This window comes from Gossypium raimondii, chromosome 10 (assembly GCF_025698545.1).
Source record: "Gossypium raimondii isolate GPD5lz chromosome 10, ASM2569854v1, whole genome shotgun sequence".
NCBI lineage: Eukaryota > Viridiplantae > Streptophyta > Magnoliopsida > Malvales > Malvaceae > Gossypium > Gossypium raimondii.
Window position 1 is genome coordinate 48,765,937 of NC_068574.1, and position 15,455 is coordinate 48,781,391.

At 34.0% G+C, this 15,455-nt stretch overlaps 1 long non-coding RNA gene across 1 annotated transcript; it reads right to left on the reverse strand.

The window, feature by feature from the left end:
• Positions 1-346: 346 nt before the first annotated feature.
• On the reverse strand, positions 347-2,124 carry LOC128033679 (uncharacterized). The gene is made up of 3 exons (XR_008189667.1): positions 1,762-2,124; positions 1,208-1,294; positions 347-413 (listed from the first exon to the last, which is right to left on the reverse strand). It is a non-coding gene; the product is annotated as an uncharacterized LOC128033679 (long non-coding RNA).
• Between the last annotated feature and the right edge of the window lie 13,331 nt (positions 2,125-15,455).

Below are 15,455 nucleotides of genomic sequence, written 5' to 3' on the forward strand. Positions count from 1 at the left end.
TCTACACCGTTATTTTTCTATGAAAATAGACTCAACAAGCTTCAATTCCATATATCATTCACCCTCTAATTCATTTTATACTATCTTGGGTGATTTTTCAAATTCACGTCACTGTGCTGCCTGAATTCTGTTTCTTTGCAAAATTTTATCCTTTCATGATTTCCATGCATAATTTATCACCTAATCTTTCATAACAACAAACACCTTCATCCTTAACCATTTTAATGACCATACATCATCAAATACTTACACATCACTCATTAGCAAAATCATCATTACAAACATACAAAAAACTAAATCCCTATACATGCCATAACTCAAACGTGATTCGATATAAAATACCGAAAGCGGTTGTGGTTGATAGTGTGGACGATCTCCGACTTCTTTAGGATCCTTGAAGTAGCTTTGCAATACTATAAGAGAAAGAGAAATAAAAGAAGTAAGCATAAAGCTTAGTAAGTTTACTAGCAAATAAATAACAATATTTAACTTAAATAATTAAACTCAATGTCTATATCTCTAGTTTACTCTTTAGTTAATCTCATACTAGTTCTCGTACTTGTTTACTTAGAATACTTGTGTGCATAACTTACTCAATCCTTGCTGCATCGTTGAACATCAATTGATAGTATAATAAGTTCTTAAGTCTTACAACTTACGAGCTTGCCATTTATGCTTTAAACCGAACTTTCATGAACATGATTCATTTACAAGCCCGTTGAGCTACATTGGAATAATAAGGATACTCGGATCTCTTCGATAATAACATGCCAAAGCCATGTCCTGACATGGTCTTACATGGGATGTTCTCATGTTGGTGCCCATGCCATGTCCTGGACATGGTCTTATAGGGACCTCTCATCTCGATGTACAACGCCATGTCCTAGACATGGTCTTACATGGGACCTCTCGTCTCGGTGCCCATGCCATGTCCCAGACATGGTCTTACAGGGGACCTCTTATGATCTTAAGGATGCCAATGCCATGTCCCAGACATGGTCTTACATGGGATCTCTTTACCCAAATGTCATGACATTCGTATCCAGTACCATCCTTATGTATCAACTGGACTTTTAAATTTTAATTCTCTATCATTTCATGCTTAGATCATCATCAAATAAATTCATAAAATAAATTCATAGTTGCTGGAAAATAACAGCATTGATAATAAATATGGAGATATTGCATTTATTTACCGTAAACTTACCTCGGTACCAATTATAGCCAAATTCACCAACTTAGTCTTCAACTTTATTCTTCCCTTTGTCTAACCTCGAGTTTCGTACTTCTTGATCTAAAATAGTAAATTTAACTTATTTAATACTCACATTCAACAAAACAGCCCTTGACTCTAACTTTTTCAAAATTACAATTTTGCCCCTAAACTTTTACATAATTACATTTTTGCCCCAAGGCTCGGAAATTAAACTTCATCTCTTATTCTTATGTTTTATAACATTATGAACATTTTTCCCTTCTATGGCAACATCAAATTCCCACTCTAACATGTACTTATGAACATTAGGTATTTTACCGATTATGTCGTTTTACTGCTTTCACTTAAAATCGCTTAGCAAAAGTTGTTTAACATAATTTCTAGCTTCATATTCTATCATAAAACATCAAAATAAACACTTTTCACCTATGGGTATTTTTCCAAATATAAACCCTAGGTTAAATTATTGCTAGAATAAGCTAAATTAAGCTACCGGGATCTCAAAAACGTAAAGAACATTAAAAACGGGGTTTGGGATCACTTACTATGGAGCTTGGAAGCTTGAAAACCCTAACTATGGCTTCCCCCCTTGCTGATTTCGTTCATATGAAGAAGATGATGATTTTTGCCATCTTTTTCCCTTTTAATTCATTTTAATTACTAGATTACCAAATTGCCCCTAACTTAAAAATTTTCTATTTCACTTATCTCATGTCCATTTTTGTCTACCAAGTTACCAATGGTATAATTACCATATAAGGACCTCCAATTTAAAGTTTCATAACAATTGGACACCTCTAACATGTAGAACTCAACTTTTGCACTTTTACAATTTAGTCCTTTTGACTAAATTGAGTGCCCAAACGTCGAAATTTTCGAACGAAATTTTCACGAAATCATTTTGTGAAATTGTAGACCATAAAAATATAAGAAAAATAAAATTTTTCTCATCGGATTTGTGGTCCCGGAACCACTGTTCCGATAACCTCAAATTTGGGCCATTACAGTTTATGTGGGTGGAAGGTAAAATTTGGGTGAGGAATAAGGCTTGGAAATGGCCTTATTCTGTCCACACGGGCAGCGACACGGGCGTGTGTCTCAGCCGTGTGTGACACACATCTTAGCACATGAGCGTGTGTTCTGGCCGTGTGTCCCCTACATCTTAAAAATTCAAAATAGAGTGGTTAGTAATTTTCACACGGCCTGGCATATGAGCGTGTGACTTAGCCGTGTGACCCCTGCACCTTAATATGTTACAAGTTAGAGAGTTACACGAGTTGGGGACACGGGTGTGTGCCTTACTTCAAGAGCCACACGGCCTAAGACATGGGCATGTCACTTGGCCATGTGAGCCCACGGCCTGACCACATGGGCGTGTGTCCCTTGCATTTAAGGAAAATTTTAAAATTTCACGAAAAGTTCTCTGAGTTTTCGATTTAGTCCTGACTTGTTTCTAATTTATATTTTGGGCCTCGAGGGCTCTGTTAAGGGATAATACAATTAATTTACGATAATTTCTGATATGAATATGAAGTGACGTGAAATGTCTGTATTTGATATGTAAATTTTGGTAATGCTCCTAAACCCTGTTCCGACGATGGATACAGGATAGGGGTGTTACAAGGAAGATTGCTCGTTGAGACGAGAACCCTATTTTTTGTCAAAATTAATTCATTTGGTACCTATTTCAAAGCTCTCATCAAACCTAAACATCAAGCTCAACAATTCAACATTCTCACTAATATCAAACCATACCAAAACATGTTAAAATAAACCATTGAAATATTTTCAATCAATTAGTTCAATATAGCTTCATTTTAGCACAAAACATACCATTTTAACTTATTCAATTATAAATCATTTATACCCTCATTTAGCCATTCAAACATCAACTTTTCATCCATATTAATCTTTGTGCAAACATACTGTTACAAGTTCCATACATAATTCAACTACAATTTGTCATAACAAACCATTTCCAATAGGCATTAGCATTGCCAAAATCATGCATTATAAAAGTTTCAAGCTAAAACTAACATTTCAAGTTAACATATACAAAACATCTATGTACATGCCACAAAATCAGACTTAAAATGTTTGAAAAGCTACCACTTTAAAAAAAAGGATAATGTGAGCTTTCGAACAATCCTCTTGACACACTCCCATGAACTGAGTGATGGTTCACCATCTGGAAGAAGACATCTCTCGACTCACTCCCAGAGCCTTGCAAAACGGGTATAATTTGAGCAGCTCCCTGATCGGAAGCAAAAATATTACTATAAACTTCATCAGAAATGGCTTGATTGGATTTAGCCAACATGGTTTATCCATAGGAAATTAAAGTCAGTTTGGATCAAAAGGCATCACACTATCACAGGTTTTTATGGCAAGTATTTCAAGACTCAATATGCAACATTACAATACTAGAAATGACTAAACTGTAAGTATGATACCACTAAATGTAACACCTCTTACCCAACATGATAATCGGGTCTAAGCTACAGGATACCACATCTATTGTAGGAGCAACTACAATCAATTATACAATATAATAATCATTCAAAAGGGAAAATATACATTTAAAATATTTATTTTAAGTTACATAATGAAATTTAAGCCTTAATAGAGGTTATGAAAGCTTTTTTTGTTGACCTGAGCACAAAATATGATAAAATTGTAAAGTTTCAAAATCTCAAATTCGACGTAGTGACGTCACTTCCTCCACGTCATGACATTACCAAACAGTTTGTCAAGTTATGACCTTAGGCCACTTGATGTCGCAACATGACTCATTGTAGGTCGACATTGGGATGAGGACCCTGTTTTTGGTAAAAATTTAAGTCATTTGGTACCTATTTCAGAGCTTCAATCAAACCTAAACATCAAGCTCAATAATTCACCATTCTTACCTATATCAAACCATTCCAAAACATGTCAAAACAAACCACTGAATCATTTCCAATCAACCAGTTCAATATAGCTTCATTTTAGCCAAAAACATATCATTTTAACTTATTCAATTATAAATCATTTATACCATCATTTAGCCATTCAAGCATCAACTTCTCATCCATTCTAATCTTTGTGAAAACATATTATTATAAGTTCCATACAAAATTCAACCACAATTTGTCATAACATATCATTTCCAATAGGCATTAGCATTGCTAAAATCATGCATTATAAAGGTTTCAAGCTAAAACTAACATTTCAAGTTAACATATACAAAACACCATGTACATGTCACAAAATCATACTTAAAGTGTTTGAAAAGCTATTGATTCAAAAATAGGACGGAGTGCGCTTCCGGAAGATCCTCTTGACACATTCCACAAAGTGACAATCTACAAGGAAATGGAGGCAACATGATAAGCATATTGAACGCTTAGCAAGTTCAACCACAATTTGTCATAATATATAATTTCCAATAGGCATTAGCATTGCTAAAATCATGCATTATAAAGGTTTCAAGCTAAAACTAAAATTTCAAGTTAACATATACAAAACACCATGTACATGTCACAAAATCATACTTAAAGTGTTTGAAAAGCTATTGATTCAAAAATAGGATGGAGTACGCTTCCGGAAGATCCTCTTGACACATTCCACAAAGTGACAATCTACAAGGAAATGGAGGTAACAGGGTAAGCATATTGAATGCTTAGCAAGTTTATAGACATTAAATATAAACTTACTTCATCTTTCATTTAAACACAACAAGCTACTTAACTTGGCAAAGTTTGCCTAAACATGGAAAATCACATATCAACCAGGTGAGTTTGATATATATAACCATATCATGTAGTAATTCAGACATTTAAAATTTCAATTCAATACAATTCTCATAATCAAATAATCATTTAATCAATTGGTTATCTAACTCATACCATTCCATTTCAATTTTCACTTTTCATTAACCTTTTTAGTCCAACGAACTCTAGTGAACAGATTTGGATACACAGGTAGCTACACCACACCAGATTGCTCGTCTGAGTAGTAACGACACCACACCAGGGCACCAAAGGGCAAAGCTCGTAGGCAATAATTCATTTAATCTTATAGGTCTCCATAGAGACATACAACATTCGATGATCCACAACAAATGTTGGATCCTGATATAATCTGTAATAATCTCCGTATAATAAATTATCCCATAAAATCACATATCTTGTACAAGCGCACATATAACCCTATTGTCATGCCAAGCGTATCCTATCTTTTACTATGTTCACTCGGGCAAACGCATACAACCATTTTTTTTACAATTTAATCTATGTCTCAACTTTTGAACCAAATCGCGGACAATTCAAATTAAAATCAGTCATACATATATTCGTAATTCAAAAACATAACAATTTAAATATAATCATACCATATGAACTTATCTGGCAAAATAGTAAGCAATTGTATCTTTAAGGACTATTCTACAATTTTGCCTTTTTCTCGATTATCTTAGATTTGGTTCACTTCACGATCTATTCAATTATTTAATTAAATTTATCAATACAAAACATTTTTGTAACATACCATAACATGCATGAACCAGTTTAATTTCATTTTTAAATGCTGTAAAGTTTTGCATTTTATTCAATTTAATCCCTAAATCGAAATAATAATATCTTTCAAATTTGATCTTTGATTTCAAAATCAATCTCAATCACACCCTTATAAGACCATATATTATCTATTATTATGGAAATTTCACATCAATTTCACAATTTATACACTTAAGTCCTTATCTTTAAAAGATAACAATTAAACATTACAATCTAGTGTTTTTCACATCTAAGCTTAAAACATATCTATTTAACACCAATTTTTCAAGAAATCATCAATGAAAACTTTTAAGAACTTTAACATTCTTGCAAATTGGTTCATGAGCTATCTAAATCATGTTCTTATGATCTCAAAACATAAAAATACAAGAAAATGACTTGAAATTTTAAGTGTTGAAGTTTAAAATGGCTTTCTTTAGGTTTTTTGTGAACATTCATGAAGAAGAAAAAAAGATGATACCCTTTTTTATTTTCCTTTTATACTTATATTAACTTAATTAATCAACATTTATTTAATTAAAATTTATTTAGTTAAAATTAATGATAATTAACAAGGTTAATGGATTCTTAATACCATCCACCACCATTTGACCATTTAAAATGGTCTAATTGCTTAATTGATCCTTTAGTTTTTAAAATATTTAGCAATAAATTTTTACAATTTAGTTCTTATACCATAATTAACTAGCGATTTGACAAAATTACTGGACCAAACTTTAATAAACTTTTATACTAGCCTCATAAATATTAAATATTAATATTTACAGACTCAGACTATGGAAATGGGTTTTTGAAACTTTCGTTTCTGACATAACTGAAAATCAGATGGTTACAATGCTAATTCTTGAAGGTTATTGTCCCTTCTCATTTCTAGTTGATAGGGATGGAAAGCTTGTTTATAATCCTGAGTTATTGCTGCATGGGCAGCAGGATAAGTTGTTGGCATCCTGGTTGTTTTCAATTGTATGTGATGACATCTTGATGTATCTAGCCAATGCTCACACTAGTTTTGATGTTTGGACAATTATTGGAAGAATATTTGCTACTAAGTCTAGTGTTAAAATATCTAGTTTGAGGCATGATTTGTATTCCAAAAAGAAGGGTTAGATGGCCGTCAAGGATTATTTGATGGCCGTCAAGGATTATTTGGCCAAGATTAAGGGTATGTGTGATACACTAGTTGCAGCTGGTACTGTAATTTCTAAGCAAGAACAAGTAAGTATAATTCTTTCTGAACTTTCAGTGGAGTATGAATAAATTAAAGTGGTCGCTTCAACAAGTTGCATTTCTTTTGATGTTCTTGCTAAAATTTTTGTTGATTGTGAAATAAGAAAAATGGAATTTGTTTTGAGTATTCCAATGCAAGATAATGTTGCTACTCAACAGGTTAGTGATGGAGACAGTCATTCCAAGCATTTAGGTTCAAATGGTTATAATAGGAATTATGGCCAAGGGAACAAGCATTAATTCAGAAGTAGTTCTCACTCTCACAAAGGTAAAAGCCGAGGTGTTCGTTTTTCCCACAACAGACCTCAATGTCAGCTCTATAGTAGAATTGGCCATATAGTGTACAAATGTTACTACAGGTTTGATGAAACATTTGAAGGTGTGACTACTCAAGAAATGCATGTAAATTGCAATCAGTTTAGTGATCAAAGCCCTTCGATTCTGTTATCACAAGTGTGTGGTGTGTCTCATTTTTGTCATCAATGTGAGGGTATGCAAAGTCTTGGTCTAGCAACTCAGATGTGGCACCCTTAAGGTAGTGTTTTACAAAAAAGCATTGCTTCATCAAGAAGTCTGTTTTCAACAAGTTCAAGTAGTATTAGTGATAAAATGTGGTATCCAAACTTCACAATGCTATTGAATATACATGTACTACTAAGCTTTTCATGGGAAATAATGTCTTTGTACTTATGGCTCATGTTGGGTCTTCTTCATTTGTTTCTGGTAACAAACTCTTACACTTGAAAAATGTTCATGTTCCAACTATTTGTAAAAACCTCTTATCTGTAGCTTAATTTGGTAAAAATAATCAAGTTTATTTTGATTTTCATCCCTTTCATTTCTTTATGAAGGAAATCAAGACAGAGAGAATTTTGTTAGTGGGCCACATTCATGAAAGGTTATATTAGTTTGATGATTCAGCAAACCAAGAAATGAGATTTGTTCCTTCCTCACAATCTGTTCATACTGCTCAACTAAGATATGTAGCTTCTAATTTTATTTCTATTTTTACTTACGACACAAACGTCTTAGCTATCTTTGTAATGAGGTGCTCAATCAAGTTCTCAAAAGTTGTAGTGTTTATTCAAATGAATTCAAGTTGCGTAATGTTGGTTCAGCATGTCAACTTAGGAAGTCATATAAACTTCCCTTTTCTGATTCTCAAACTATGTATGCTTCTCCTTTCGAGCTTGTTGTTTCTGACTTGTGGGAACCTGCCCCTGTGTCTTCAGAAGGATGTTTCTATTATGTCTCCATTGTGGATGCATATACTAAATATACTCGGCTTTATTTGCTCAAAAAAAATCAGAGGTTATTGACAAATTCCTCTGGTTTCAGAAATTTGTTGATGTCTAATTTGGTGCAAGATTAAGGTTTTTCAGAGTGATTGGGGTGGAGAGTTTAGGTCTTTCCCTTGACCTTTCTCTCAGTTGGGTATTCAACATCGGTTCTCCTGTCCTCACACCTCAGAGTAGAATGGCTTGGTAAAAAGGAAACACAGACATGTTGTAGAGACTGGCCTTACCTTGCTAGCACAAGCCTATTTACCTATGCATTTGTGGGCAAATACATTCATCAGTGTTGTTTACCTCATCAACAAGCTTCCTACTTTTATGCTCCGAGGCATGTTTCCTCATGAGAAGTTGCATAAGGTTCCACCAAATTACATACACTTGATAGTTTTTGGATGCAGTTGTTATCCTTACCACAGATCATACAACAAACACAAGAAGCAATATAGGTCCAAACCTAGTGCTTTTATTGGTTATAGTCTAATTCATAAGGGCTACAAGTACCTTGATAAAATCAGCAGGGTTTTTGTATCAAGACATGTAGTTTTTTATGAAAATATTTTTTCCCTCTATTCCTCTTATTAATATAGGCATATGCTCTAGTTCAGACTATAACTTTACTTTTTTGCATCAGTAGTCTTGTGTTCCAATCTTGTCTGCCTCACAGATTGGATTAGGTTGTCATTCTTCTAGTCTTTGTAAGGGCCCTTTTGATGTCTTAGGGTCAGTTGCAAGCATGTGCTCTCTTAGTATGTCAGGATGAACTACCAAATTGTCTTCTCATATATTCTTTTCAACTCTTCCTAGTGTTCCTCCTTTTGATATGGTTTTAGAACAAGTTATTGTTGACCAACCTAGAGGTGCAACTAAGTTTTCAGTGGTTGATTTACCTATTGTAGTTCCACGGGTCAGTTCTCCCTCTTTACTTATTTGTGTCAATACTCATCCCATCAAAACCAGGTCCAAGAGTGGCACTTTTAGACCTTAGATATTCTCAGTAGAACTAAGTGAACAAAAACCTGTAACCATTGAAGAGGCATTTACTATTGAGGACTAGACAAAAGCTGTTCAATGAGAGTTTGATGCTCTTATTAAAAATCAAACATGGGAATTAGTTCCTTTTCTTGCAAATAGAAGATTTGTGGGCTAGAACTAGGTGTTCAAACTTAAAAGACATATTTATGGCTCAATGGCTAGGTACAAAGGTAGGCTGGTGGTCAAAAGTTACCTTCAAGAAGCTGGTGTGGATTTTCAGGAAACTTTTAGCCCACTTGGCCAACAACCATTTGAGTTGCCTAGACTCTAGCTGAAACTTTTGGTTGGCAGTTGAAACAAGTGGACATTAACAATGTCTTTCTTAATGGTGATCTTTTAGAGGAAATTTATATGGTCCAACCACTTGGTTTTGAGTAACAGAGTGGTGATCAGGCCTTGGTATGCAAATTGAAACAAGGCTCTATATGGTCTTAATCAGGCTCCAAGAGATTGGTACCACAAGCTAAAAGTATATTTGATTACTTTTGGTTTTGTTCTGTCCAAATCAGATGCTTCACATTTCATTAAGAAAACATGAGGCATAATACTTTATGTACTAGTGTATGTAGATGGCATTATTGTCACTGAAAATCAACAAACAAGTGTAAATGAGTATTTTAGACTTTGGATACTAAGTTCTCATTGAATTATTTGGGTCAACTAAATTACTTCATAGGCATAAGAGTCTCCTATACAACTAAAGGTTTGTTATTAAGACAAAGAAAATACATTTTAAACTTGCTAAAGAGAAACCATATGGACCAAGCTAAGGATACTCCTACTCCTATGATCACCTCGTGCAATTTGTCTCAATATGTTAGAAGTCCCATAGAGAATGATTCAGAATACAAAAGTATTGTAAGAGCTTTATTGTACATCGTTATCACGAGACCTGAGATTGCATTTGCTGTCAATAAAGTCTTCTAGTTTATGCACAAGCCTCTTGATCAACACTTGAAGGTTTTAAAAAAGATTTTGAGATATCTTCAAGGCACTGTGGATTATGGTATTTTCGTCACAGTTGCACCTAGATGGAATTTGGTTTGTTATTCTGATGCCAAATGGGGTACTGACTTGGATAACAGGAGATCAACAATAGGTTTTTGTGTTTTTCTAGGTGGGAACCCTGTGTCCTAGGGATCTAAAAAGTATTAAGTTGTGTCCAAGTCCATTTCAGAAGTTGAGTACAGGATCTTGGCTCATGCAAATGTAGAAATTGTCTGGTTGGAGTCCTTATTATCCGAGTCACAAGTGCCTCTTATTAGGAAAGCAACAGTCTGGTGTAATAATTAAGGGGAAGTGGTTGTGTCAGCTAATCTAGTGATGCACTCCAAGCTCAAACATGTTGATTGGATTTTTTTCTTTGTCCGAGAAAATGTGGCATAAGGAAATTTGGTTGCTAGATATGTCCCTGCACAAGATCAGGTTGCATATGTGTTTACCAAACCATTATCTGTACCTTTTTTTTAGTAAGTTCAGAACCTGCCTTAGTGTTGTTTACAAATTCGAGTAGTCAATAGTCACCAGGAAAGGTTACCAGATGGGTGAATATTAGGAAATGAAGTTTGGTTGCAGTATAACTTATGGTTCAACAGAATAACAGTTTAAGTAATTGTAGTTGGTAGAAATTAAGGTTAGGTATTTATGTTATAGTTAGTTGTTAGTTAGTTAGAGTAGTTAATCAAGATCAATTTAATTTAGTGTAATCTGCTAGTGATCAGCTAAGAATTGGTTAGGTGTTGCTAGACTAGTTCTTGCTAATACTCTAGCTTATCTTGTATAAATATTAGATTCGGTCCCTTTTGAATTATTAGAGTCAGTTAAAAAAACAAGTAGACTTGTTTCTTTTATTTTCTTTCTATTTTCTTGATGTTCATTGGTAGATTTCAACAACTACCAACACTGAAAGCACCAAATCTCACTAAAACTCATATGCATCCTAAATTGCAATTAGTTAAGCTCTTCAATAATACATAACTTAGAAGTCTCTTTACAACATAAAAATAGTTCTATTTCTACATCTAGTAAATGCGGTTGCCATGAATATTCAACTTTTGAAAAGTTCATCATCATCATCAAGGTTGCGGATGACAAATGGGTAAAGCCAAAACATAATGACCATAGTGACTCAAGGAAGGAACACAATATGTGTGATGATGTTTATAAACAATTTATCACCAAAGCCTCACTGGCGAGGATTATGGGTTGTGTTTCTATATCATGAAAAGGTGTTGAACACTTTTGTTCTACACAAGAAGAGTGGGAGTGGAAAATTGTTTGGTTTTGTCAGGTTTCTGTCAATTTTGGATGCTAATAGAACATTAGACAGGTTAAATGGTTTTAGATTAATGGAAAGTAAGATCTATGTCTCCTTTGCGCAGTACAACAATATAGAGAAATTTTGGAGGGAGGTCAAGACTATGGGAGATGAGAGTAGTAGGATGATGAAAAGAAATGCAGGTGGTACAAGTGATAATGAGCCTATTTAAAAAGCACCTCTCAAAAATGAAGAGAGAACATGAGGAGGAAAAAGGAGAAAATGTGACCTTGGAATCAGCAAATAAGGATGATAAATTAGATGGGAGAAAAGGGGACAAATCCCTGTGTGAGACTGAGATAATGAAAATAACAAGGGAGACTGATTTGGTAGATGATGAAATTATAGAAGCTCTTGAGAAATGTTTGATTAGTACAACAAGAATATATTACAAAATGGTGGCTATAAAAGATGACCTTCTAAAAAAAGGTTTACATGGGGTTGGGGTGAAATGGATAGGTAGACTGTCTGCCCTGCCCGACCGGAAAAAATTTTCACCGACCGAAATATGGGCTGAAATTTTGCCAGTGCCCTACAGGAAAAATATCATAAGCGAGAGCTACCATTTTAAAATAAACATTAAAAAGTATTTTAAAATAAAATATATATTTTAAAAGTATTTTAAAATTAAAATTAAAAATAAAATAAAAATATATATTTATTATATTCTAAGTAGGTAGAAATGGGCTCGGGCCAAAAAAGTGGTGCCCGAGGCCCGGCCCGTTTTTTAAACGGGCCTTGTTTTTTTGCCCAAGCCCATATTTCAGGCCTATATTTTTACCTGAACCCTCCCATATTTCGGGCGGGCCGTTGGGCCGGGCCGGGCTGCCCGGCCCATGGACAGGTCTAGATAGGGGTAAGAAATATCTAATCCAGTTTCAAGAAAATGATATGAAGGAGATTTTTTGTGACTTGAAGGACCAATACTGAGGGATTGGTTCAGTGATATTGAACCCTGGTCAAGCTTAGCTTTGCAAATAGTAGGATCATTTGAAGAGAGGTTGTCGAGGTTCTATTGCATTTATGGAACTTTGAAACTTTCAAGCTCATTGGAAAGCAATGAGGCGAGTTGAAATTTTTCGTTGTTGGATACTACTGCAAATGTTTCGTTGTTGATAGTGACATTCCAAAATAAAAAAGTTCATGAAATATTCTTTTGGATAGAGGGGAAGTTTTCCTATTAGAGTGTTGGAAATAAGCCAATTTAATCTTATTAGAAAAGAGAGAGATTGTAGGGAGATCCCATGCGAAGATAATGCCCTATTTTTGGGAAGCTCTAATAATGAATCAACTGTTAATATGATGATGACGGTAGAGTGTGAAGCCTCTAGATTTGAATTTTGATAAAAAGGGAACGTTTATGAAGTCTTAAAAGTTTTAAGATGATTTGAAGTTATTTTGAACTTTAAAGACTTGATTTGTTTCAGTAGCTCTAGCTCGCATCCTAGTATATTAGGCAATAAGAAATGGAGTTCTTAGGTTTTAAAATATGTTTTCTTGATATCTAAAAACATGAATACAACAAGTATAATGATTAAATCAAAACTAAATAGCAAGATAAATAAAGAAAACAGAAATAAAAGTGGGAGATGGAATAGATAAACTGATGGAGATGAATATAAGGATAAGTGTCCGATTGAAATCTTCAAAAAACATTTTTTTTCAACGAACTTAATCAATGGCTCTAACAAACCATCCAAGAACAAATTCTTGACAACTTGGAGTTTGAAGAACTTCTTCCAATATCTTGAACAAGATTAAGGAAAAAGAGTCTTCTAAATAAAAACAAGAAATGAATTTTGCAGAATAAAATTCTCCAAAGAATACTTTTATTAATCAAATAATACATATATATTCCTCTATATAAAAGATAATTTCATATATATAGACCTAAACTACTTGGAAAACAAGTAAATAACCCTTCCTTTGTCTTTAAGCAATTGAATTAGTCATAATCTTACTCTTTAAGCTAAATTAGTTTGAAATATTTAAAAATTCGTAATAAATAAATACCTAAAATATAAAAATTCATAAAGACATTATTGGCTTTTATAATCAAATTTAAGCAGTAAAATCAAACTAATATTATTTAAACTCAAATCAAAGCTCGAAATTCATGATTCCTGCAATAATCTCTTCGAGAAATTCTACTCATGAAGTCATCACTAAAATGGTCATAATTTGAGCTTTTGAACTCAAAATAAGGTGAGTCTGTAACATTCCATGCTCGACCTGTTTCTCGGATCCGGATATGGAGTGACATGAGTCAAACCATTGAAAACACTAAATCTTTCTCTTTAAACCAACTTCCTGATTTGGCAGGTATCCATTCACCAAAACGGTGTTCCACAAATTTTGAAGATATATATAATTGAAAACGAAATTTAAATGGTATCACACCACTTCAAAAGATTAAAGACAAAAGTAAATGGCCTTTGGCGGCAGTTAGAAAGGATTCATGTGATCGAACAAAATTTCTTTTAAAGTTATGCCTACGATATAGTTTAAAACTCAATTCAATTTAATCTGATAATGCCTAAAACCACAATTGATGATAAGCCAACAAGGCTACCAATAAACATTCAAGGTACAAAATACAGTTTGATGAATTTAAATTGCGACATTTAGCAATCATCCTAGTAACCCCACCGGTTATATGTTACCAAAGAAAATTAAGAAGGCTCACAAATAGCCATTGATCTGGCTGATTCCCGACTAGCCCAACGCTTAATCTAAAAACCTGAAAATAGAAATAAGTAACTGAGTAAGTTCGAGAGAACTTAATGAGTTCCTGGGAAATGAATCTCACTAGAATACTACCAGACATTAAAAGGTTAAACTCAACTGACAGATTAACATGCCATACTTGGCGGATACACCCGCGATCAGACTCAACCTATCGGTATACACTGGTTGCTTTTGGAATCTTACAAGTGATGGGCACAGACACAACTGCCCCGTGTGTATGCCACTTTTATGAACTACCCATTTTTAATTGTTAGGCTTACTGTTTATTTTTTATGCAACATGCATTATTTATGTTACACATGCCCCCTTTTCCCACATACACCCTTCCTTGTGCTAGCTTCTAATTCCAGTTCTGAAAAACCATTTTCCTATATCTTCATACTGCTCAACAGAGCTATTTTCCAATCATCACCTCCTTACCCCCTAACGTTTCTCCTTGTTTTCAAAAACACATGTGTTCCCCCACAAGGTCTGGTTTTCACTAGTCATAGTTTACCCTGTGTCTTCATTTTATCATTATACACAACATCCTTCCGTTGCCTCCTTACACCAGTCTGGATATAGAGCTTGTGCACCAAGGAAGGAGTATTTATAACGTGTGTATACCAAGTTTTCTAGGTCTAATTTACATTTTATACCCTTGCATGCACTGACATTAAGAACATATTTCCTTAGACACAAGTATCGGAACCAAAAGAAAAAGCTACTTACCTGGCTATACAATGATAAAGATTAAACGAAATACCTCAGATACCAGACTTAAGGTACAAAGGAACTCACTAGAATTCTTTACTCAGAGCTTTATCAACTATATTGGTTCCTTCCTTTTGACACTGAGACCTTCTCTCTTTGGCTAAAACAATAAAATGACCTCTTTAAAAATTAAAAAAAAAACCAAAACTTTATGAAATAACATGAATCTGAAGACAAACAAACAATTTCTGGTAGAAGTTTCCTTCCAATCTAGTATCTAAATGAAAATCCTATTGAACCTCTCTTTCAGTAGCTTCTTTCTAATTGCTGAAGCTTAAAGGAAGGTTTAAGAGCTTACCATCAAATAACTA